The sequence below is a fragment of the Lepus europaeus genome, chromosome 15 (assembly GCF_033115175.1).
Source record: "Lepus europaeus isolate LE1 chromosome 15, mLepTim1.pri, whole genome shotgun sequence".
NCBI lineage: Eukaryota > Metazoa > Chordata > Mammalia > Lagomorpha > Leporidae > Lepus > Lepus europaeus.
In genome coordinates this window covers 93,179,854-93,201,893 of record NC_084841.1, presented here as the reverse complement: position 1 = coordinate 93,201,893, position 22,040 = coordinate 93,179,854, and the positions used below count along the sequence as shown (strand labels likewise).

Genomic DNA, 22,040 nt, shown 5'->3' with positions numbered 1-22,040 from the left:
TGCCTGTGCCCCCAGGCTCAGGAGCAGCTGCAGGGGGAAAGGAAGCAGAAATGGACAGCAGGCAGCCCGCCCAGTGTGGCTCCTGCTCAGCTCAAGCTAACCTGCAGGCCCAGGCTCAGCGCCCAGGGAGGCCTGCTCCAAGGCACTCAGGTGGGCCACGGGCGGCCATGGCCTCCCCAGCGCGTGCAAATGGCGGCTTTGGGGGATGCCACCAGCCAGGTGGCGGGCAGTGTCCCGCAGCGGGACTCCTTATTCCTGCCTCCCAGGGACCAGCTGGTCATTCCTGCTCCAACACTCGAGAAATCTAGCTCCAGGATTACCCGGCCGGGAGGGACCCGTGGGGGAGGCTCTGCTACATCCCCAGATGCCACCTCTGGGAGATAAAGATCTCAGAGGGGCAGGGAAATGGTCTCCCAGCCTTTTGTTCCCCAGTGACAACCACGGCGCCCACACCGCTCATTTAGCGCCCACTTTATTGCCTTCAGCCCCAACTCTGTCTCTTAAGCGGATGTGAGACCCTGCCGAGCAAACCAATGGGATTAGTGGCTGGTGGCTTCTTGCTCCGGGCCTGTTCTCCGGAGGGGTCACCGTCAGTTCAATCTTCATGCTTCACAGACGTCCCCTTTGAACGCTGCCAAATGGTCCCCACCCCCGCCTGCGGCTGGGCTCACAGCAGAAGCAGCCCATTCTCACTGGAGCCCTGGGGTCACCCCAGCCGGGAGGCCCAGGCAGCCACAGGAGGCCAGCACGGCTCACTGTCCCCAGAGTGAAACACAGCTGTGGCCTCAATGGCACCTCGGGAGGGCTGGCCACCCCCAAACTGTGCGCTGTGAGGCCGGGAGCAGGCCGGCAGAGTGACAACCCCAGCCTGCCGCCACACAGAAGGACTTCTCTGTAGCCAGGAACCAAGACAAACGAGGGCCAGGCGAGGTGCCCATGCAGCTGCTGAACACAGCTGCCCCTCGGGAAGGCGGCAACAGCAATTGAGACCAGGGAGAAGGCCTGTAGGGAGCCTCAGAGAACAGGGTTCCAGAAGATTCCAGAAGGCTCCAGATGCACTCAGTGTAAGAATGATGTGCAGGGAAAGGCTCCTCACTGTTAGGTTCACTGTCTTTGGCCACTCTGGGGAGGTAGCTTTAATTAACCAATATCCACAAGGCCTCCTTCCAGCTCAGGCCCACGATCCTAAAAAGAGACCAGCCACTTTATAACCACGAGAGGACACAAGACCAATTCGAACAATACCTCCAGTCCTGTGCAGGAAAAAGTGCAAGACAGTCCATTTAAAATCAAGTGGGGAGCAGGCGTTTAGCCTGGTGGGAAAGTCGCCAGTTAAGTCACCTGCGTACCTCATTAGAACGGTGGGTCGTGACACCAACTTCTGGGCATGACTCCAGCTTCCGGCCGGTGCACACCCTGGGACACAGGGAACGAGAAGTTGGGTTCCTGCCACCCACCTGGGAGACCTGGACTGCACCCCTAGCAGCCGGCTTCTGTCTAATCCCGTCCCCAGATGGCAGGCATTTGGGAAATGAACCAGCCCATGGGGTCTGGGTCAAGTTTTCCTGGGGAGAAGAACCTATAAGTTTTTACAAAAGTCCACCCAACCCAGGCAGCAAATTGTAGCTGACAAGCTCCCTGCCCCCATACTACACACTATACTACACACCCTATACTACACACTACACTACTCCCCGCACTGCACACCGACCACACCCTGCCCCCAGGGAGGGGCTCCCTACAATGCACACTGACCACACCCTGCCCCCAGGAGGGGCTCCCTACACTGAACACCCTGCCCTCAGGGAGGGGCTCCCTACACTGTACACTGACCACACCCTGCCCCCAGGGAGGGGCTCCCTACACTGTACACTGACCACAACCTGCCCCCAGGAGGGGCTCCCTACACTGCACACTGACCACACCCTGCCCCCAGGAGGGGCTCCCTACACTGCACACTGACCACACCCTGCCCCCAGGAGGGGCTCCCTACACTGCACACCGACCACACCCTGCCCCCAGGAGTAGCTCCCTACACTGCACACCGACCACACCCTGCCCCCAGGGAGGGGCTCTCTACACTGCACACCGACCACACCCTGCCCCCAGGAGGGGCTCCCTACAATGCACACTGCCACACCCTGCCCCCAGGGAGGGGCTCCCTACACTGCACACCGACCACACCCTGCCCCCAGGAGGGGCTCCCTACAATGCACACTGCCACACCCTGCCCCCAGGGAGGGGCTCCCTACACTGTACACTGACCACACCCTGCCCCCGAGGAGGGGCTCCCTACACTGCACACTGACCACACCCTGCCCCCAGGAGGGGCTCCCTACACTGCACACTGACCACACCCTGCCCCCAGGAGGGGCTCCCTACACTGCACACCGACCACACCCTGCCCCCAGGGAGGGGCTCCCTACACTGCACACCGACCACACCCTGCCCCCAGGGAGGGGCTCTCTACACTGCACACCGACCACACCCTGCCCCCAGGAGGGGCTCCCTACAATGCACACTGCCACACCCTGCCCCCAGGGAGGGGCTCCCTACACTGTACACTGACCACACCCTGCCCCCGAGGAGGGGCTCCCTACACTGCACACTGACCACACCCTGCCCCCAGGAGGGGCTCCCTACACTGCACACTGACCACACCCTGCCCCCAGGAGGGGCTCCCTACACTGCATGCACACCGACCACACCCTGCCCCCAGGAGGGGCTCCCTACACTGCACACTGACCACACCCTGCCCCCAGGGAGGGGCTCCCTACACTGCACACCGACCACACCCTGCCCCCAGGGAGGGGCTCCCTACACTGCACACCGACCACACCCTGCCCCCAGGGAGGGGCTCTCTACACTGCACACGGCCCCCTCTGTCCTCCCTACACTGCACACTGGCCCCCTCTGTCCTCCCTACACTGCACACGGCCCCCTCTGTCCTCCCTACACTGCACACTGGCCCCCTCTGTCCTATCCCTACACGGCACACGGCCCCCTCTGTCCTCCCTACACTGCACACGGCCCCCTCTGTCCTCCCTACACTGCACACTGGCCCCCTCTGTCCTCCCTACACTGCACACGGCCCCCTCTGTCCTCCCTACACTGCACACGGCCCCCTCTGTCCTCCCTAAACTGCACACTGGCCCCCTCTGTCCTCCCTACACTGCACACGGCCCCCTCTGTCCTCCCTACACTGCACACTGACCCCTCTGTCCTATCCCTACACTGCACACGGCACCCTATGTCCTATCCCTACACTGCACACTGGCCCCCTCTGTCCTCCCTACACTGCACACGGCCCCCTCTGTCCTCCCTACACTGCACACGGCCCCCTCTGTCCTCCCTACACTGCACACGGCCCCCTCTGTCCTCCCTACACTGCACACGGCCCCCTCTGTCCTCCCTACACTGCACACGGCCCCCTCTGTCCTCCCTAAACTGCACACCCCCCCCCTGTCCTTCTCCCTACACTGCACACGGCCCCCTCTGTCCTTCTCCCTACACTGCACACGGCCCCCTCTGTCCTCCCTACACTGCACACGGCCCCCTCTGTCCTCCCTACACTGCACACGGCCCCCTTTGTCCTCCCTACACTGCACACCCCCCCTCTGTCCTCCCTAAACTGCACACCCCCCCCTCTGTCCTCCCTACACTGCACACGGCCCCCTCTGTCCTATCCCTACACTGCACACTGGCCCCCTCTGTCCTATCCCTACACTGCACACTGGCCCCCTCTGTCCTCCCTACACTGCACACGGCCCCCTCTGTCCTCCCTACACTGCACACGGCACCCTCTGTCCTCCCTACACTGCACACGGCACCCTCTGTCCTCCCTACACTGCACACTGGCCCCCTCTTTCCTCCATACACTGCACACTGACCCCTCTGTCCTATCCCTACACTGCACACGGCACCCTATGTCCTATCCCTACACTGCACATGGCCCCCTCTGTCCTCCCTACACTGCACACTGACCCCTCTGTCCTCCCTACACTGCACACGGCCCCCTCTGTCCTCCCTACACTGCACACGGCCCCCTCTGTCCTCCCTACACTGCACACGGCCCCCTCTGTCCTCCCTACACTGCACACTGGCCCCCTCTGTCCTCCCTACACTGCACACTGGCCCCCTCTGTCCTCCCTACACTGCACACGGCCCCCTCTGCCCTCCCTACACTGCACACTGGCCCCCTCTGTCCTCCCTACACTGCACACGGCCCCCTCTGTCCTCCCTACACTGCACACTGGCCCCCTCTGTCCTCCCTACACTGCACACGGCCCCCTCTGTCCTCCCTACACTGCACACTGACCCCTCTGTCCTATCCCTACACTGCACACGGCCCCCTCTGTCCTATCTTTACATGCACACGGCCCCCTCTGTCCTATCCCTACACTGCACACGGCCCCCTCTGTCCTCCCTACACTGCACACAGCCCCCTCTGTCCTCCCTACACTGCACACTGGCCCCCTCTGTGCTCCCTACACTGCACATGGCCCCCTCTGTCCTCCCTACACTGCACACGGCTCCCTCTGTCCTATCCCTACATGCACACGGCCCCCTCTGTCCTATCCCTACACTGCACACGGCCCTCTCTGTCCTCCCTACACTGCACACAGCCCCCTCTGTCCTATCCCTACACTGCACACGGCCCCCTCTGTCCTCCCTACACTGCACACGGCCCCCTCTGTCCTATCCCTACACTGCACACGGCCCCCTCTGTCCTCCCTACACTGCACACGGCCCCCTCTGTCCTCCCTACACTGCACACGGCCCCCTCTGTCCTCCCTACACTGCACACTGTCCCCCTCTGTCCTCCCTACACTGCACACGGCCCCCTCTGTCCTCCCTACACTGCACACTGACCCCTCTGTCCTCCCTACACTGCACACTGGCCCCCTCTGTCCTCCCTACACTGCACACGGCACCCTCTGTCCTCCCTACACTGCACACGGCACCCTCTGTCCTCTCTACACTGCACACTGCCCCCCCCCCCACAGTGGAACAGAGCAATGCACCCACAGGTGTCAGCTCACAGGTGCAGCTCTACAGTGCAACCCAGAGGCTACTTGGAGACGCTGGCCCCTTTTTCTCTTTTCTTTATGTATTTGAAAGACAAAGTGACAGAGACAGGGACATGGATACACACACGCACGCACACACACATCCATCTACGGTTCACTCCCCAAATGGCTGCAATAGCCAGAGCTGGGCCAGGCTGAAGCCAGGAGCCAGGAGCTCCATCCTGGTCTCCCACCTGGGTGGCACTTACCCCTGCTACCTCGTCAGGTGCATGAGCTGGGAGCAGGGTTGGAGGCAGAGCAGTCTGGACTTACACCAGTGCTCTGACTGGGATGCCAGCAGAGCCAGTGGCAGCCTAACCCGCTGCACCCGACACGGCCCTGCTGCCTCCTTCTGATGGACTTAGAGCTGAAGAGGCTTCGTGGGGAGGGAAAAGACAAAGGTGACACAAGGGATGTGCCAGGCTCTCAGCCAGTCCCGCCTTCCTGCAGTCAAGTAGACAGCCGACCAGAGCCCAGTGTGCCGAGCCCAGACCAGCGCAACAGCTACTGTGCCTTGCTTGCCTCACTGTGCTCCCAACGCCCACCCTGAACACAGGGGCCCATGCTGGCCAATGCACCGACCAATGCACCGACCCCCCCGGCCCCCACACACAAGCAATCTCATCTTCACACAGCGCCAACACTCCGCTGACGGGGAGAGCAGCAGCGCCCACACGGCCAAGACAACACCACAAACACCTACGCCGTGATGCCGCTGGCTTTCTCCAGCCTCCACGTGCTCGCTGGGGAGCGCTCCCTGCGTGTCGGGCACGGCACAGGCGGACTCACAAGGGCCACCCTGCGCCTGGCCTCTTCTGGGACGGGGCGACACCGACACTCAGGAAGCTCAAGTTCCACTGGCTGCTGAAACCCACTCACATTTTAACATCCGGGCTCTTTCATCCGAAGTTACTTATTATTTTCTTGGTTTGTTTTTCAGGCACAAGGTTTGAACAGACTGTGCGGGGACTGGAAACCCTGGGCAGGGCTGACATTCTCCCGTCACCCGGGCCCTAGAAACTGGAGGACCACGAAGAGGGTCAACGGGGAGACGGGTTGCTGAATGCTCCTTCTGCCGGCGGTGCCGCCGCAACCCAGCAGCAGGGAGCAGACTCTGCCAGTCAGTGGCCGCGGCATTCGCTGGCTGGGGACCTTACACGAAAGTGCACACACAACCCAGCAGACGGCTTCTTTCTCCCTTTCATGCCACACGCGCCTAAAAGCTACCAAGGGCGGGGCAGCGCGCCCTGTTGCAGCAGCACCGCTCCCACAGGGACGCAGGCCCCACGGGGCCCCCGACACTCAGCTGACCGCTGCCCTGGGGTTTTCTGCCCCTCAGCAGGAAATCAGGGTAAAGACAGCCCTTTGTCTCTTACCACCTGATGACCTCCTAAGAGGTACGGGAAGGCAGAAGTGCACAGTTTTAAAAATTGAAAAGAAAATTCTTTATTACAATTATTTAATTTTTAAGCATTTTAAGATAAATGCTCAAACTACTGAAAAATAGTATTTCCCGCAGGGTGCCAACTGGGGAATTCTGCTGCTTGCTGACTGTGCGCCGAAGTTCAGGTTCAACGACATGGGGGTCAGCACGGCAGCCACGGGGCTGACGGGGGCTTCCAGGCTTGGGGGGACAACTGGATCCCTCAAGTGGCAGGGCTGGCAGCTCACAACCACGGGCTGCCACCTGGCACGGAACCAACCGGGACAGGCGTGTCACTTACGCCGCACGGGAACGCGGTCTAATAGAATGTGGGGGTGGAAATCCACACTCCTGTGCTGAGGCGCTAACGGCCAGCGCTCGCCTGAGTGTGGTCATGTGGGCAGTCATGCAATGAACTCAAAGAGCCCCTCTGCCAGGCACTTAGCTGGCTTAGGAGCACACTGTGGCTTTTCGTGGACACGCACTGTATTTTTTTCCCCCTCGTCTAATATTCTTTCGAGTACTGAGAATCTGTTCCAGGCTGGAGCCACGCTAGTCAGAGATGGTAACAGGACTTCACAGGCGAGTGGGGAAACGCACACAAGCAAGCAGGCCGGGCTCACATGGCAGGTGCGGTGCAGTGCCTGAACACAGAGAAGCCAGCCTGCTCTGCTGGGGGGGGGGGGGGGGCAGGAAGGCCGAGCCCCCAGGAGCCCCTCAATCACATGGCTGGGGAGCGACAGGTGGAACAGGCTGGCTGTACCGTGAGCAGGAGCGATGCTGAAACGGACACCAGAGAGCAGGGCTCGGCCCCGGGATGAGAAAGCCAGCAGCACCCAGGAAACAGCTGCACCAGGTGACCCCCGGGGGGGTGACCCCCAGCAGCAGGTGGTCACCGTCGACAGCCTTGTTAGAGATGCTGCCCGACACTGAGGAACATCCTCTCACACATGTGAACATTGCTGGTTACCATGCACTCCGTCACAGCTCCAGCCCCACGACCACTCACGGGGCACGAGCGGCCCCACGACCGCCCCTCACCTGTCCGAGGTGCTTCCCGACGAAGTGCAGGTGCTACAGGCCAGCTGCAAACTCCAACGTCTGCTTCCCAGTGCACCTGAAACATAGGAAAAGGCCATTTTGGTTGCCTTGAAGAAGCCAATTCTTTTAATGGTTTGTTTGAAAGGCACAGTGACAGAGAGCTCTTCCTCCACCGGGTCAAACCCAAATGCTTGCAGCAAGTCAGGCCGGGGCCGCGAAGAAGCTAGGAGTCCAGGACTCCAGCCAGGGCTCCCACGTGGGAGGCAGGGACTCCAGCACTCGCTGTCTCCCAGGGTGTGCGGTAGCAGCCAGCGCTGGACCCGGAGCTCTGATACGGGATACGGGTGTCCCGAGCGGCAGCTTCACCTGCTGCGCCACAACATAAGCCCGTCTTAGTGGGCCCAGAAGGGACCTGCACCCCACAGCCAGGGCTCCCGGGACTCCGAGCGTGTCACTCAGTGTCGCTCAGAGGGTTGGATCCCACAGACCCAGGTGAGATCCTGCTTGTGCAGCTCAGTGGCTGGGCCACTGCCAGACAGAACTGTACCTCCCTGTGCCCCGACGTCCCCCCCGGCAGTACGTGCCTGACAGAGGGACCATGAAAGCCCTCCGTAGCCTGCAGGTGCGAGAGTGAGCGTGGCACGGGAGTCCTGTCCTCAGGGAGCTACAGTGCATGGAGACACAGAAGCGGCCAGTTCAGATTCACGACCTAAACCTGACAGCCTACGGGGCCAAGGGGACACGGAGTCCCTGCAGAGGCACCAGCGGATCCCACAAGGGCCAGGGGAAGCCCTGGAACAAGTGAGGGCCAGGCGGAGGGGCAGCAGCTGGCCAGGCCTGAGGCGGACAAAGAGCCTGCCTGGCTGACCAAGCCACAGACGGGACACCGGATGCAGGGGCAGTGCAGGGAGGCAGCAGCTGGCGACCAATGGCCATTTCAGGTCACAGCAGGCCGACTTTAGGGCAGCCAAGACTTCCGTCTCTGGGCCGATGGCAGCAATGGCGGAGCTCGGGGGGCAGAAGGAGGCACGGCTCACAGCAGGCGCCCTGTGGCCCCAGAGGGAGGAGCAGGCAGCAGGGGGCGAGACAGCCCCTCGGAGCACCCCACAGCGCCTTGTCTCTGTGGCCAAGGGCCACCCCTGAGCAGCGTACTGCCCGGCTGAACACATCCTAGGGGTGTCACTGCGTCTCTCAGGGCGCGAGCCCCAGGCTGGCAGCTTCCTATCACCTGCGAATGAGCCAGAAATGCACACCCCAGACCTGGAGACGCAGGGTCCCTGGGGTGCCTGACCACTGGGTCCAACAGGTCTCCCAGCTGATGCTGACCCTCACAAAAGGCAGCAGGCACTGCCTCGCTCGTATGGAGAGGGACCGAGCCCAGAACCAGTCACATGTTGAACTCACAGCCACTGGTGCTACAGCGCCCTGGAGTGCACAGAGAACACACACAGCTGGCCTGGCTGAGGCTTGGAAACCTCGCAGGCTCGGCAGACCACTGGGCTAGGGCCCCCCCCGCCCCCCGCCAGGGCGGGGAACAGGTGCCAGGTCCTCCCCTGGGCGACGCCCCTGACACCCTGTACCCCCGCCCCCCTCGTTGCTTCACAGAAGGCAAAGGGGACGCGGTGGGCACAGACCTCCTTCTCTGTCCCCAGACACAGGACGTGGCCACCCCAGAAAGGAGCAGCGGGCCATCCTGAACGGTGGCTTCCCCCGCGATGGGGACAGACTGGGGTACGAAGGCACCGTGGCCCCGGAGCCACAAGAGCCCGGCTTAGCTGCCGCCCTCCCCACTGTCCGCTCCCCCTGAAAAGGTCACTTCTGTAGAAGCAGGCGAATTCTCACGTTCTTGTTTACATTTCTGGAGCTCCTGCTTCTCTTCACAGAAGGGAAAACAGGCTCCAAAGCCTAAAAACCACATCCACATCAACACAGGCTCAGCCTCGGGCTCTGCACTCACACCGGTGCCACGCGGGACGTGGCTGAGCCACAGGCCACGGAACCACGGGAGCACTCACAGCACGCTGTCTCCCTGTGATGACACTCTTTTAATTTTTTTTTTTTTTTTTTTTTTTGGACAGGTAGAGTTATAGACAGCGAGAGAGAGAGACAGAGAGAAAGGTCTTCCTTCCGTTGCTTTACCCCCCAAATGGCTGCTACGGCCAGCGCGCTGCGCCGATCTGAAGCCAGGAGCCAGGTGCTTCCTCCTGGTCTCCCATGCCGGTGCAGGACCCAAGCACTTGGGCCATCCTCCACTGCCATCCCACGCCACAGCAGAGAGCTGGACTAGAAGAGGAGCAACCGGGACTAGAACCCGGGATGCCGGTGCTGCAGGCAGAGAATTAGCCAAGTGAGCCACGGCGCCAGCCATGATGATGCTCTTAAAAAAAAAAGTTCAGGGGCTGACACTGCAGCATAGTGGGTAAAGCCATCATGTGCGACACCAGCATCCCACACGGGTGCCAGACTGTGTGCTGGCTGCTCCGCTTCCAATCCAGCTCCCGGCCAATGGCTTGAGAAGTGTTTGGGCCCCTGCCACCAATGTGGGAGGCCAGGGTGAAGTCCTGGCCCAGCTCCAGCTGTTGCGGCCATCTGGGGACCGAACCAGCAGATGAAAGATCTCTCTCTGTCTCTCGCTCTAACTCTGCCTTTCAAAATAAATCTTTAAAAACAAAAAATGTTCAGTTCCTTTTGCCAGCCACAGCCTGAGAACTCTGGGAAAATGCAAGTACTCTTGTCAGACAGGAGCGAGAAATCCCACCACAGGATGCGGCCCAGGTGGGGCAGGCGCTGGGCCCAGCAGCTGGGCCGCTGGCTGAGACGCCGCCCCCACGGGGAGTGCTGGCTCTGCTCCTGGCTGCAGCCTCCTGCTAACGTAGACCCTGTGAGACAGAGCTGAGGGCCCAAGCAGCCGGTGTCGATTCCAAACTCTGGCTTCGGCCCTGGGCCCTGGGCTGGCCTCAACTGGGGCCACTGTGGGCATCTGGGGAGTGAATCAGGGGACGGGCCCCACCCCCTCTGCCTCTCCAATTAAAAAACAAGTTTTTCCATCAGGAATACTATCTGGGCCGCAGGGGTCCCAGGAGAGCCCCGCCCTCCTCCTCGGGCCACAGGGCCCTGCTGAGCCGGGACAGACACGATCTCTTCTGAGTTTAGGATTCAGCTCCGCTCTCAACACCAACCAACTGCAGAGAAAGAGCTAAACAATCCCTGATACAGTCACGGGGCTTAACCTCCAGCTTTTCACAACAGCTGGCCAAGGGCAGCCGACAGCCACGTCGGGAGCAGACCGAGGGCCTCACCAATGGCACTGATGTCCTTGTCACACTCACACTCACACATACACACCACACCCACACACATATACACACTCACACACACACTCACATATACACATACACACACACCATATACACCATCCACACCACACACACACGTGAACCATCCACACACACTATACATACACATACCACACCCACCTCACAAAATACACATAAAACACACACCACACACACATGCAAATACCACACATGCACATGTATACCATATGCGCCACACGCACACACATACCACACACACAGCACTCACACACATACACATATACACCACACACAATATACACACACCACATACATGCACATACTACACACACCCCAATACATACACCATACACACACATCAATGTACATACCATACACACAACACATATGTGCACACCACACACACTATACACACTTCACACACCTCACTCACACATATGTACATATATACCACACACCATACACACGCCAACACACACCAGACACCACACATATGCAACACACATCACACACACATGCGTGCACACACTTGCCACACAGAATCAGCTAAGCAGCTGGCATAGAAAGGCACAGAGCCCCCAGGTACCTGGGCTCCTCCTGAGCTGTCTGGATACCTGCTGGCCTCTGGTTCCCGCCCCATCAGAACACTCTCTCTTCAGATGATCCTGAGATGTGCCGTATGAATTCATGCCTGCTGGGGCGGCTGGGGCGGCTGGGGCAGTGAGGGTGCCCCCAGTGCAGCTGCGTCCATGTTTGCTCAGAGGCTTCATGGAGAGCAATTCACCCAAATTCCTCTAAGAGTAAAATTTCAGCCACAACAGTAGATTCCACTTTGTGGGTTCAGAGCCCTTCCCACGCCCCTCCAACGCCAATGCACTGGCCGTGTCCCACTGCACCTGCTCCCTAAGCAGCCTCTGCGTGGGCGAGGGGCTCAGATGGACCCTGCGTCTGCAGAAGCCCAGGTCAGGAGCCGGAGCTGCGGCACAGCGGCCTGTGATGCCGGCACCTCACAGCACAGCGCCGTTCAAGTTCCGGCTGCTGCTCTGCTTCTGATCCCGCTCCGTGCTCGTGCCCCTGGGGAGGCAGCAGAGGATGGCCTCAGTGCTTGGGGCCCTGCCAGCCCAGGGAGACCTGAATGGAGTTCCGGCTTCAGCCTGGCACAGCCTGGCGCTCATTTGGGGAGAGAACCAGTGGATGGAAGCGCATTCACTCTCTGTCTTTCAAAGAATATTAAATCAATATTTTTTAAAAAGTTAAAGACCTGAGTGTAAGTGCACAATACAACACATTCGAAAGCGTCCAGCAATCTAGCACATAACAGGAAGACACGAGGTCAGCGCTGACATGGTGACTTGAAGCCCGACTCCCTACTCTTCCAGCTCCCGGGGATCAGAACCATGCTGGCCAAGGAGGGGCCGGCCGAGTGCGGAGGGCGTGGGAAGCGGTGGCGCCGGGCAGCCTGAGGCCATCTCTGCAGGGGCTGGGATCCTGCAGCCCACACCTCCAGGAAGGCCCCAAAGCACCCGATAACCAGAGCCCGTCACTCCTTCCTAAGCACAGGCCGCTCAGCCCGCTGACGGGGCACCCTCGGTTTGCTCCCTCCAAGATAAGAGGCCGAAGCACAGGTCAGCTAAAAACGGAAGTGGCTGCTCCGTGAGCCCCTCACCACCTGGAGGGAGGGGGGACACGAGGCCAGGGAGGTGGACAGGGCAGTGTCTCAGCCCTGGCCACTGCCCCAGGCACCCAGGGACGGGTTTCCAGCCGACTGTTTCTCTCAGATGATTTTCTAAAACTGCCCTGATCATCACGAGCAAAGTCCGGACCCCAGGGCCAGGCCGGCGTGGTGCAGACGCCGGCGAGGGGCAGAGCGGCAGGCCAGCGAAACACACCCCAGAGGAAACAATGGGCAGCCTTTCAAACTCTAATCACGTAACCTCAAAGTGAGGGTGCGTGGGAAGACGCAGGCTTAACTGAAGGAAGTGAGAGCCTTCTCTATCTAACCAGCGAGGAAACAGACTCAACTAAACTTAGCAAAAAGAAAAAAAAAAAACCACAAACACCTTCCCACCGCAGCTGGAGGACGCCCTCAGCAGAATTCCAGGGACCCTCCACCCCGCCCACCCTGCAACAGCTCAGATGTGACGCCTCCGGCACCCCAGCCGGACTCTAGCTTCTCACTCCTGCCCGGTGCCCACAGCACGAACCACGGCCACATCATGGGCCTTTCTCTGAGAGACGCAGACCCCAGGCCGGGCTGGACCAGGGGCTGTGCCGGAGCAGCTCTGAGAAGCTGGTGTGACTAGGGCCCCACCTGTCACCTGTCCCCTCATGCTCCACACCACAGCCCTCTGGGGCCAGATCCTGGCTGTCGATAGGCAGGCAGGCAGAGCGGGGCAGGAAGCACCAGTGGCCGCTGGCGCAGTCCTCCGGCTCCGGCCTCCCCGGGAAGGCAGCAGCGAGGACCCCGTGACCGTCAATCAGTAGGGACAATCAAGAGTCAAACAATGCCAGGGAACGCGGCTCTCGGCTCCAGCACAATGTTAATGAGGTCGAGGTCACGGGTATGATTAGCTTCCTCTGTATCCTGGCCCGAACCCAGCCTCTGTCCCCAGCCGCCTGCAGGGTTACCGAGCAGCGCTGCGGACAGCGCCAGGGCCCTGCAGGGCCACCGAGCCGAGCACAGCCACGAGGGTGACCGGAGCAGGACCCCGCAGGCATCACAGGCACACACTGGGAAGTCCCTAGGCTGAGACTTCCGACATCAAACACACATCCTCTAAGCCAGAGGCAATCTAGCTTGATGGCAGGTCCTTCTCAAGTGTATGTTCGGATTTTAAAACACGCACACAGTGCTGACCCGTGTGCTGCTGTGGAAGCCGGCGGGAGTCCGGCTGGGGATCACGAGGGGCGGAGGTCCCCCCGGAGCAGGGCTGACCGGCTGTCCGCCCACATGACGCCCAGGGCCTGCCACACCCTCCAGGCTCTGCCCTCGCCCGGTCCCTGCCACGGCTCCTCCCTGGCGCCAGGCAGCAGCTTTTGCTGCCCTGCTCAGTAGCTGGCTCCTGCCTCCATGCTGCCTCGTCGTCGTCCACAGAGCCACGAACACGGACCTGTGCACGAGCCGCACAACTCTGGAGCAGATGAGACCACCGAAGCACACCCGCTAACCCCCGGGGCTCAGGAGCGAGCTGCTGAGGCCAGCACACTGCACACGTGACACGTGGCCTGAGGCAACTCCAGGGAGGCCAGGGAGCTGCAGCTCCCTCAGAAGAAGCCCCCTGAGGGGCGCCGCAGGGGCCGGCCCTGGAAGGGCAGGGTGTGTTGGGACAGCCCCTCCTCGAGACTCATCTCCCAGGAACGGACGGTCGGCCTGTTACAAGAAAGGATTGAATCCAGACCTCGGCTCGAGGCGGGAGCCGTGTTTTCCTTCGGCGTGTACTCGACACACAGGGGCACCAGGAAGAGCGAGTGGACGTGGGGATGGGGGTGGAGGGAGACATCTATTCCAGTGCGAACTGTGAAGTCCGTGTAGACTTCTTCCGCCATAAGCGTCTTCCACGGACCCTGCGACGACCCCTCACACACCCACCCGTCGCCCCTGCTTCCTGGACGCCCGCGGCTCCCACTGTGCTGCGCTCTTCTCAGAAGGGGACCTCTAGGGCAGGAGGGAAGAGCGGAGGGAGCGCTCTGTCTCCAGGGTGTGGGTGTGTGCGGGTACCCTGCCTGCACAGGGCACGGAGCGCCTTCCTGCAACAACCGGCCAGCCGCCCCCAACCGGGAAAACAACACGGAGCGCAGCCGAGCACAGCTCGCCTTGGAGAAAGGAAGCTTGGACTCCAGGTGCCCTGACAACGGGGCTCAGCGCAGGCAAAGAACAGGCCCAGCAGAACGAGCCAGGCCCCTCTCCCTCTCCCAGGCCCGGGGGCGGTCTCCTCCTAAACACCAGGAGAGCCTGCATGTCAGTGGACCAAGGATGCTTCCGGAAGTCTCCGGAAACTTGGCACTCAAAGGACGAGGTGCCTGGGACACAAAACCTTCTGAAAGCCACGCGCCATCCCCTAACACACTTTCCCCACGGACTTCTCGAGGACTCACTACAGTTCTCCCCGTGGCACAGAAAACCACGCTGGGGATGCTAAGGAGAACAGCAGCACCCCCACCGCCGAGCACCGGGGCGGGGGTCTCCCTGCGCTGCTCCGGCTTTGGGTCCGAGCTGCAGTCCATCCGGTACCTTGCAGGGTCCTCCACGGTATTTACAGGTACAGGACTGTCCACCCGGTTAAAGAACTGCCCCAGGACGGGTGATCACAGGCAAGCAGAGGTGCCGGGGACCAAGCCCAAGGACAGCATCCCACACGGACCCTCTGGTTCTGATCTTAACAGTCACTTGCTACTCACAGGAAATCCAAGGAACTGACCCACCACAGCCCCACTAGCGCGAGATAACATGTGGAACTCGGAATCTGGGTCCTTGTAAGGCAGGAAAGTTGGGGGGGGGGTAGGGCGTCACTGCCAGCCCTCCCCACTGGGCCTGCAGGGGTCCTGCAGCTCCCCAGGGACCGCAGTCCCCACTTTCAAGGAGTGTTTCATGAATGAAACGCAGATGAACAGCAATAGCACCTGGGAGCCTCTGGGTAGACTCGAAGCAGATGAGCCTCGTGCCCCCGGACGGGAAAGCACAAGCTACTGTAGCCGGCAGAGAGCAGCGGACAGGCGACGCCGAGCCAGAACTTCAGCCCAGCAACAGGGCGCGTTAGTGCCGTCCCGGGCAGCCCACGCCCTGAGCACAAGCCACACAGCTGGCTCACACCCAGCCGAGAACCCCCCAACCTGGGGAGAGCGACACGCTGGGGGCTGGCGAGGACTAATGCATGCCTTGGGAGGCAGCGGCAATAGCTCCGCCTCCCGTGCCAGAGACCTGGGATGGGCTCCTGGCTCCAGCCTCTGTGCTGTCGGCACGTGGGGAGTGAGACACCAAAGGGATGCCAGCCCTCCCTTCTCTGCCTCAACAATCGACAAGATAAACAGGCAGGATTAGGTGGTGCCCATCACGAACCGAACACTAGCATTCCTCACTCTAACTCTGCAGCCAGGTGCCGGGCTGCTACCCGTCACTTCAAAACTGTGAAGTAAGTTTGAATCTCACCAGTGTTCAGGTTGATGGCAGGATTTTTTTAACACAGCATTCCTGAGACCATGCGGTTTGGTCTGGCGCTGTGGCAAAGAACGGTTACACCATTTGTGACACCAGCATCCAATACTGGAGCGCTGGCTCGAGTCCCGGCTGCTCCACGGATGCACCTGGGAAAGCAGCAGAACACTGTCCAAGCACCTGGGCCCCAGCCACCCACATGGGAGACCTGGATGGAGTTCCTGGATCCTGGCTTCGGCCTGGCCCAGCCCCAACCATTGAGGCCATTTGGGAGTGAACCAGCAAACAGAAGTTGTCTCTCTCTCTCTGACTCTCTCTAGCTCTAACTTTCAAATAAATGAATAAAACTTAAAAAGAAAACATGTAGCCAATAAAATGTGGTATTAAATAAAAATCGCAACAAAACTACAGTAGGCAAAGTCAAAAACCCTGAGCCTGAGTGTCCGCTGAGCTGACCGGGGGCTGGCAGATTCCTTAGAGAACACGCAGACGGCACACCCGTCTGTGTCCGACGGTCGCCGACACACAGGAGGAACCTTCAACAAGTCTGTGGGAACTGCATGTGGCGAAGAAGCCATGGATGAATTTCAGAAAGTTCCGCACCCACACAAACTTGTCTTTTACTCCACCTGCACCACAGTCGGGCGTAAGTCCGCACGGTGCCCTGCCTCGCCTGTGATAACCAAACACTGCAGGCCACTCCCAGAGTCCTGGGCAGGAGCCCACTGCAGGTTCCTGGTGAGGGCCCGTCCCCCAACCACAGACCAGGCCTTCTCGCCGGGCCTCGCACAGTGGGGAGAGGGTGCTCGGGGCTCCCTTCCTTCTCCCATAAGGACATGAATCCCATGATGGGCCCCACCCTCTGTACCTTATCTAAACCTAATTTCCTCCTGCAGTCTACCCCAAATGCCCTTCCCCTGGGCCTAGGCCTTCAGCCTCTGGTGCTGGGAGAACACGTGTGCGTGGGCGGAACCAACGCCATCAGGTCAGTCCACGTGTGTGCGTGCCTATGGACACCCGCTTGGCCAGGTCCGATCCTGGCTATCAGACATCCACAGGACCACTCTGTGCGTCTCCATTCACAGTGCCCCTGGCGGATCTCACCGAGGCCGCAGCATCCCATCGGCACGAGCCTGGCGGTCTCGAGCCACAGCCAGGGCCGATCGCCCTGAGCTAGGCCTGTGGAGAGGCTGAGGAGGAACTCTGCACTGTGAGGACACACTTACCCAAGCGCAGCACTGCGGAGTGAACCTCAACAGCCGGGGCGGGAGAGGGAGGCCTCCCTGCAGCCACTGTCGCCCCCTCCCACCCACCACAAGCTCCAGCCGCTCTCCCCGCCTTGGGGGCCAAGTCAGTGGGGGCAGCTCTCCTGGAAGGTTCTCAGTGTGGTGTTGGGGCCAAATGAACATTCCTCGCCCACTTGCTCGCCATAGCGGGGCCCCCGGCAATAGGTGGCACGGCCACAGCAGTCACTCAGTGCTGGGGAAGTGGGCTCTGCCTCTCTCGGCCCCACCTGCACCTGGTCCCCAGCCTCCTGTCATCTGGCCTGCTTTTCCACGCACACAGTAAGATCACAGCTCTCACCTGCTAAGATCACCTCATCCTCCACACACCTCTGAGAATGAGATCAGGTGGCTCAGCTCAGCACCCGAGACCCCACAGCCCAGACTCCTGCAGGACCCTGACCTGCACACACCTGCGCAAGCCCCGCCCCCCAGGCACCTGCATTACTACTGCAGCATGCTGCAAATGAAGGGAAGAGAAACTCTCAAAGGTTTGCAAAGAACCAAGTACCCCACCCTCTCCATCCCTCCTCCACTCACAGCTTCTGCTCCAGCAAACGAGAGCCATGGTGGCCAGTGCCCGAGGACACCGCCCTGGACACCAGCTAGGTCTTACAAGCTGGTGCCCAGACCCCACCTCTGACTCCCTCTGTGCCTCTGTGAAGCGGACCAGTCCCCCTTTCAGAAAACCGCTGCTTTCTCTGCCTGTGAGGCAACCTCGTAGCCGGCTGCCGTGGAAGGTGGCTCTAAGCCCCTCCAGGAACCACACGCACAGCTGTGTGAGGTCCAGAACGGAGCGGGCCTCCCGACCACGACCACACACACCTGGCCTGCTCTCGGTGTCTCCCCTGGAATGCGCACACGGCATCCGCTGCATGAGCAGCTCAACAAATGCACAGGCATCAGCCGGGACCACGGCTGCACCGCAGAGGCCCTGCCCCAGAGCCGCTGTCCTGCTGCGAAGAGTTTTGTCCACCTCGCTCTCAGGCACGGCCTTACCAGCAACTGGGCAGCGCACTCCTGACCCCACAGTATTTGAAAGCTGCCTTCCGCGGTAAATGCCCTTTGCAGAAAAAACACAATTACTTATTGTTTGTATCTTTCCAAGAGCACTAAGCATTGAGTAAAATGTTGCTTTGAGCATTCCCAAGAGAGGCAGCTTCCACCACTAGGATTTCCTACCCCTACCCCCAAATAAAATGTAGGTATTTCCTTGGGTGGGGCCTAGGGCCTGAGAACCTGCCTTGGGCCAGGGGAGCCAGTGGAGAGCGGGCCTGGAGCTGCAAACCTCAGCGGTGCTCTCGCTCTCAGGGCCCGCGCTGCACACCCTGCAGGTGGAGGCCCTGGAGTGGACGACCAGACGGATTCAAAAGGACACAGCTCCAATGTCTAGAAAGATGGAGTGTTTCTGAGTGCTGGCAGCGGACACGTATCGGCCTCAGCCAACGGTCGTCCACTCTGAAATCCGCCGTCCTGGGCACCCCAGCCCTGTGAACAAACGGCACTGGGCGTCTGCCGAACTCAGGGTCATCGCTACAGCTCCTCCGTCCACTCAGTCCCACACGGCAGCAGGCAGGTGGTCTGCGAAGTGTCGCTGACTTCAACTCTTGTCTTGCCCTAATGGTTTTATTTTCACTAATCTGCAAGGCAGAATGACCCAGAGAGGGAGGGGCAGATCTTCCACCCGCTGGTTTGCTCCCCACATGGCTGCAGCCACCAGGCTGAAGACAGGAGCCAGGCGCTCCATCTGGGTCTCCCTCCCTCAGCCCGCGTGGATGGCAGGAGCCCAAGCAGGGGTCCCTCAGCTCCTGCGCTCTCAGCCACGTTAGCAGAGCGCTGGACGGGGGGCAGAGCAGCTGAGCCTCGCACCCAGCTGCAGCTGCTCCGGCACCGGAGGCCCACGTGGCCACAATGACTTCACTGTGATCCCCACCATCTGACAGACACGGAAAGTGAAGCTCAAAGACATCGACTCGCCCACAGTTCAGGCAGCGAGCAGCCCACTGGACTGAACAGCCCGAACTGAGCGGCTGTTTCGGCCTCTGTTGCGCTTGTGAGAAGCTGTACGTGGGGCCGGCCCTGCAGTTCTCTGTCACTTCCTACCGGGGACCTCTGCTAGCCCGAGCAGCCCCACTGTCTGCCTCCCCAGGTGCAGGGCGGGAGGCAGCTCGCCCCTCCCGCACTCTCCGGCTGGGTCACTGGACTCCAACTGCACTGGAGAGCGTCCATTCACAGCTTAAGGCTTCTTCCGCAGGGGCCAGCTCTAGGGACCACGGACTCCCCACCCCGAAGCGCCCACCGCGCCCTCCCTGCGCAAACCCCGGCGGCGACCCTCGGGAAACGCCGCTGCCCCGCGCCGGCGTGGCCCGGGACCTGCACCCACGGCTTCCCCAGGGCCGGCCGCTGGCGCGGGTGTCGGATTCCACTCCTCTTCCTTACTGCGAGAGCCCTCCGTGTGTTCTCGCCCTTACAAGTAAAACGAGGGCCAGTAGCAGAGGAGCCGGAACACCAGGGCGCGGAAGGCACCGGCAGCCGCCCGGCCACTGCACGCCGAGCCCCGTAGCCCCGTAGCCCCGTCCCCGCCGGCCGCCCGGCGGTGCCGAGCCCCGGTCAGCCGCGCCCGCGGGGCGCCGGGACCGGGTCTTCCGCCCGCGAATGGGACGGAACTCGCAACCCCGCCGCAGCAGCGGGAGAGCCGCACGGCGCGGGACAAAACCCGGTGCCCGCCCGAGTCTCGAGGACGCGGACCGCGCGTGGAGGCACAGAGTCCAAGCCCCGCGCCCAGCCCGGCCCGGCCCCGAGCAGTGGCGGGCGGCGGGGGCACCCGCGGGGCGACCCTCGGGCCCGGGCGCGCGGCCAGCGGCGGCGGAGGCGCCGTGCCAGGCTCCGTTCTTTCCGCCTCCGCGGCCCCAGGACCGACCCGTCCCCGCCCGCGGGCGTCCAGCGAAGTTCCCGGCCGGGCCCCGCTCCCGGCTCCCCCGGCCGGGGACCCCCCACTCACCGCCCGGCCCGTGTCGCCGGCTCCCAGCCCGCGCGCGCCCTGGCCGGGGCTTTCCGCTACGCCTCGGCGCGGCCACCGCCGTCCTGCGCGCCGGCCGCTCGGGCAGGACGGAGGCGGAGGGGGAGGAGGAAGAGGCGGCGGCGAGGGGAGGGGGCTCCGGGGTGGGCGGCGCGGGGAGAGCACGCGGGGCGCGGGGGCGGGGCGGCCAGGGCCGCGGCCGCCGCTCCCAGCCCGGCCCCCCGCGCGGCTGCCCAGTCACCGCCGCCGCCTGCGTCCCGCCCGCCGCGGCGTCGCGGAGGGGTCGGCTGGGCTCCGGGCGGGTGGAGCGGCGGCCGCCGGGCCAGCAGCGGGGGTCCCCGGAGGAGGCCGGGCTTGGGCGGCGGCGCCTGCTGGGCTCCGGCCGGGTTCCCGGAGCCCGTGTCCGGGCGCCCGAGAGGGAGGCGCAGGACTCCCCAGCCTCGCCCCCTCCGGGGAGGCCCTTGATGAGGTTCTACCGGGGTCACCAGCCTTGTCCCCCGCCAGAGGCTGGGACTCCGCCAGGCAACTGTGAGAAAGCGTCCCGGTCCCCAGCGGCCCCCGGCGCGGGAGGAACAGCCGGTGACGTGGCGCTGGATTCCTCGTGGGTGCAAGGCGACAAACCCGCCCCTCCTCTGCCGGCCGGGCCCCTCGCTGGGCAGCAGGAGCTCCCCTGAGTCCGCGGTCACCTGCGGGCCTCTCCGGTGGGACCTGCTCACCATGTCTTGGCAGTCCCCATGGCACCTGCGGCCGGTCCCTGGCCTGGGGTCTGGACCCCGGGACTCCCTCCCTGCCCGGCGGCCGGCTCCGTGGCTTCAGTGGCCTCCCACCCTGCTCTGCCCTCGGGCTCCAGTCCAGCTGAGCGGGCGCCGGAGCGCTCAGCCAGGCCGCTCCCTGCTCTCAGCTCTGGAGGCCCTTTGCCAGAGAAAATCCTGAATTCCCCGGAGGCTGTTTCATTCACAAGCATCCAGGGACGGCTCCACCGCACCTGACCTCACCAGGCCTGCTCTCCTTGGCCAGGCCGGGCCGGGGCGCTGCCCTCACCTCCCTGGGTGGGAAAGGCAGGCATCCGTGGCTCATGGAAACGGGAGGTGTGGGTTTCCACGCTGGGATGGACTGGGCTGAGGCTGACTGCACAGTCTGTGGAGACCCTGCAGTGGGCGCAGGGTGGGCAACAGCGGGCATGCCACACACGGAGAGCAGGGGTTGGGGGCCAGTCACCATCTTCCTGATGAGCACTGCAGTCAGTTTCAAGGCCGAACTTGACCTCTGGTGGCTACTCTGGAGTAAGCAGGGCAGTTTGAGGCTGCTGGGTGAAGACAGGCATAGAATGTCCAACAGGGAGGGGAGCCCTCTGCCCACCCGTGCCCCCAGGCTAGAGCTTATGCCCAAACCAAGGAGCAAGAACCTGGATGGACAGACATCACACGGTCCCATAACCTGGGGCATTTGGCCACGACCGGCAGCTGCTGTGTCTGGGAGGTGCGGGGAGTGCTTGCTGGTGCGCCAGCCCAGCCCCCCCAACAGTGTCAGCCAGAGGGGAGGCCCCAGTCTGTGCAGCTCTGGCCACAAGAGCCCCCTGGAGCAGAGGTCCCTCCCTGCACGGAGATGCCTGCACCCTGCACCCCGTGCCGGGCGGCTCCGGCTCCCAGGATCTCTGCCCTCAGGCGCTGTGAGTGCCCGACCCTGGTGTCCCTGTCAATCAGGGCGTGGTCACCCTGTCCCAGTCTGGGTTACTG

The 22,040-nt window shown here is 62.1% G+C and overlaps 1 protein-coding gene across 3 annotated transcripts in view; it reads right to left on the bottom strand.

Annotated features, from left to right (window-relative positions):
* The window catches only part of LHFPL2 (LHFPL tetraspan subfamily member 2), a 115,705-nt gene extending 94,624 nt beyond the window's left edge, over positions 1-21,081 (bottom strand). For 2 of the 3 annotated variants that reach the window (XM_062212526.1, XM_062212528.1), the window contains exons 1-2: positions 20,287-20,370; positions 7,534-7,609 (exon numbers count right to left, since the gene is read on the bottom strand). The gene's annotated coding sequence lies outside the window, so the exon portion shown is untranslated. Of the gene's footprint in view, positions 1-7,533; positions 7,610-20,286; positions 20,371-21,020 lie in introns of those variants that run through there. The other variant, XM_062212527.1, reaches the window with a different exon arrangement.
* Between the last annotated feature and the right edge of the window lie 959 nt (positions 21,082-22,040).